The sequence below is a fragment of the Atta cephalotes genome, assembly GCF_000143395.1.
Source record: "Atta cephalotes unplaced genomic scaffold scaffold00006, whole genome shotgun sequence".
Classification (NCBI taxonomy): Eukaryota; Metazoa; Arthropoda; class Insecta; order Hymenoptera; family Formicidae; genus Atta; species Atta cephalotes.
Genome location: NW_012130070.1, coordinates 3,078,300 through 3,082,483, shown reverse-complemented (window position 1 = coordinate 3,082,483; position 4,184 = coordinate 3,078,300). Strand labels below are relative to the sequence as shown.

At 29.1% G+C, this 4,184-nt stretch overlaps 1 protein-coding gene across 1 annotated transcript in view; it reads left to right on the top strand.

Moving 5' to 3' along the window:
* LOC105626671 (protein Skeletor, isoforms B/C) overlaps positions 1–4,184 on the top strand; it is a 91,419-nt gene that overhangs the window by 80,679 nt on the left and 6,556 nt on the right.

Sequence of the window (4,184 nt, the reverse complement as noted above, 5' to 3'; positions counted from 1 at the left end):
TTACTCTCTCTCTCTCTCTCTCTCTCTCTCTCTCTCTCCCTCCTCTCTCTCCCTCCTCTCTCTCCCCTCCCCCTCCTTCTCTCCCCCTCCTTCTCTCTCTCTCTCTCTCTCTCTCTCTCTCTTTGACTGAAGACTATATATTTTATATTTTATTAAATCACATTCTGTCTATTATAAATTGTGACGTGGGATGCGAATCAACACGTTGATAGGTGGGTGTTCATTTCATTGAATGAGTAACGTCATACATTCGCTATATCACTGTTTAATACCGGAGGCTATCGATAATTAAGGAAAGCTACGTGGGTGTTATCAAATTTACTGCCAATATACGCGTCGACGTAGGAGGTTAATGTCGCTGAATGGAGTAATTTCTTGTCGTTCCATTACAAAGAGCTATTACCACAGTCTCCGGAATCAGTCGAAGTTGCGAACGTAAATTTAGTTCAGAAACTTGCAGTGCTTGTGGTTGTTATCGATTACGCGTGTACTTAAATTATTAAAGAAACGGTGTCGCGATAAATAAGTATTTTTCTATAATGAAAAAAAATTTAATTTTTTTTATTAAATTTCAAATTTCCATTTTTGTCTAATTTTTTTTTCGATTAATAAAGAACATTATTTATTGTTTACACAAAATTTCAAATTAATTAATAAATATTTGCTAATTTCCATCGGATAACTGTAGTACCTATTTGATTATATTAAGCGGCTGGAAGGCCAATTTTAAGTATACTTCATTCAAATTGTTAAGAGCTCCATCTCGTGGCTCATTCGTACAGAACATTTCTCGACGTATCGAGCCATCAGCTAATCAAGGGCGATATGATTGACGAGCCCTTAAACGAAATTGGATTAATGCGCATGCAAATTTCGGAGTCTCGAGGGAGTTATCCTAACTAGTCGATAATAATTATTATTAATGATGAAATTAGTGAGCGACCGCGTGTCGTTGATTCAAAACGATTCGTGAAAAATTGAGGAATAAGTATTGTCTATTTGCAAATCTACAAGAGTCGCATAAAAATTTAGATCAGCCATAAATTAATCTATAATTAATGATTCCTACAATGTAATTATATACATGTTTAATTCGTGAGAGAAAACTCAGAGAAGAGAAAGGGATAAAGCAAAATACAAATTTAATGTCAAAATGTTTGATAGACCGAAATAATATTTTCTTATTCAGTAAGTGAGTTTTGTGCTATTGTAATATAATAAATATTCGAAAATATTCAGTTAGCATGTGTATGCTTATAATTCTTTTCTTTTAATGATTTATATACAAACAGAACAATTTTGCTAAAGCATCTATAAAAGATTTTTATAACGTGAAAATAATTTTATTAGACCATCAAAATAATTCTATAAGAAATTTAAACGTAATAAGTGTTGTTAAAAAGTTTTGACATTCTATAGTAATCAGCTTGAACGTTTTTTTTTTGCATAATTATTTTGATAATCCAATAAAAATATCTTCAAATTTATATTGAACTAAATTTATAGATATTTGACCAACATATCTTTCTTTCTATATAATAACTAATCTTTACAAGAATATAATTAAAATTTTGTCGATGAGAAAGTGGAAATTCAATCTTGTATTTATTTAATACTTTATGTGATATCTTTGATAACTTGTTAAGGAGAGCAATTGACATATTGGAGAGAATTAATTACGGAACTGTGGAGCTTCCAAACTTCAAAGGATGCGAGTAAAGTATTTCTCGGGACTATTTAGAAATGTAAATGATGGCATGGGTACGACATGCAAACGTCAAATTTTCCAGCCATTTCGTCTGATGTATCTTGTTAGAGATGAAATTGGCGCACGGTCATATATATCGCACAAAGGAACTTCTGCAAAACCGAAGAAACTCCCGCGCCGTTGATTTGTGTACTGCACGCGGAATTCTGCAAAATGTACTCTGTACTTCCAGAGCATATTCCTCGGGAAGCTGTTTCCAGAGAAAATCATAGCTCATCACGATTTCAAAGACGTAATCTTAGTTAGCGAACTATTTGCGGGCACATCTTTCTGATTTAATCTTTCGCAGATACTATTATTTACCCTAATTTCTATTTTAGCAATTCAATTAAATTTATTCCAATTTTAGTTAGTTACTGATAGTAATAAAAATGCGAAACTACAAGTCACAAGGATCCCTTTCAATCGTAATTATAATATCTCCATTTAGGTATAGACGATTGCATAAATTTATTATGATGTAATTACTCAAGAGATTATTCATTTACGAAATAAAAATATTCATAAAAATACTTGACATGTAAGTGTTAATAACTTTTACGTATAAAATCTAAGTTTTTTTTAATTCCAAAATAATTATATATGCACAACATTTACAACATTTAATAACGTTAAACATTTATTTTCATTGATTTATCCTAATATTCTTCATATTTTTATATTGAAAGATCCAATCTCGAAGAATTGAGGTAGCAGTTTGCTTATGTAGGAAAACTTTTTAAAAGAGGATCACCTTTTAGCAGAAACTCGATTATATTATTCTCGCGAGACAGAAAACGAAGGAAATCCGCTCGAGAAGGGCTGGTACAATATAAGCTCGCTATTTCGCCATTCACGAATAGATTTGTTCGGGGTTTCGGAATGAGAAATCGTCGCGGACGTTGAATTTTCTTCCATAAAACGCTCCCTAGAGAAGGAAGACGGATGCAACCCCACTCTCTATATGGAGGGTGGAATCGGTTTCTTGGATTTTACGAACTTTCGACCGATAACTTGCTTCTTTACTCTCTGCCTCTTTCTTTCTTTACTTCTCTTCATTCTTTTCCCGACTTTCTTCTCTCACGTTCTCATGTTCCTCACTAAGACGTTTGACGGAACTTAGAATATAAACGAGCCGAAGTCCCTCGTCATCGGTACGTCAACTCGTTGGGTATGGGATGATAGATCGACTCTTTCGACGACATTGTAAAGATATAAATGCATATCTTTGAAAGGATAAACTAGCGGGTTTGCAAGAACGATTTGGTAAAATAACTTCAATTATAAAAACTATAAAAAAAGATTTACAATATGCCCATTAAAAAATTTTTATATAAAAATTTTTATACAAATGTATAATTATGTATAAAATATATCCATATATGTATGTTCTCTTTCTCTTAATCTTTGTCTCTTTTTAATCAGAATCTTTATATATTACAGAAAAAGTAATAATTAAAAACAATAATTGAAAAAAGTATTTAGAGAAATAATTTTTGTACTGTTTTTCTTTTCGAAAGATACAAATTACAATTACATTATCATATTATATAATATTCTATATACATATAATTAAAACTTCTATATATACATATAATTATAACAATTCTATAACTTTTTAAATAATTATTACATTTTTATATAATAAATATATATAGACATTTTTTCTCATTTCCTTAAATTACGTTTTTTTTTATAATAAACAATGCCAAAATTATGCTTTTAATTTTTTTAAATTTCTTTTTATTAATAGCTTTTTACATACACAAACAGAAATAGAATAAAAAAATTTATATATATAGATGTATTTTATGAATAATTAAATAGTTATATATATTTAAATATTGTATCTACGTAAGAATAATAACATAAGTAAGTGTAAAAAATATAAAATTATTCCAGGAAAAAATTGTATATTTTAAAGTTAATTATTTACTTATTAAATATAAATTAACTATAGCTAACACAATTAAATTATTTGTTTCAAAAAGTAACATAGATATTAATATTAATTTTATTTATGGTGTTATGTTAGACCTCTAAAAATTTTCCTTATTTATTTTGTGTCATTTTTTCTGTCTTTAATTCTTTTTTATTTCATATTTGAATTTAAATTACATTACTTTTTCTGATTGAAAGTTGATATGTTTAGAATACATTCCGCAAATAATGCGAAATTCCAAAAATTTCAACTTATTACTTTTGTCACGGAAGTGTTATATGTTCTTATATAAAAAAAATTCTACTGGGATATACAATTCATATGCGACATATTTCATTAATGTTTGTTTCTCTTTTTTTTACTAAAGATACTTCAATAATTTTTATTGCATCAAAACTAATGATCTAGCTTTTTTTATGTAAATGCAAATTATGAGAATATCGTGTGTGTGTGTGTGTGTGTGTGTGTGTGTGTGTGTGTGTGTGTGTGTGTGTG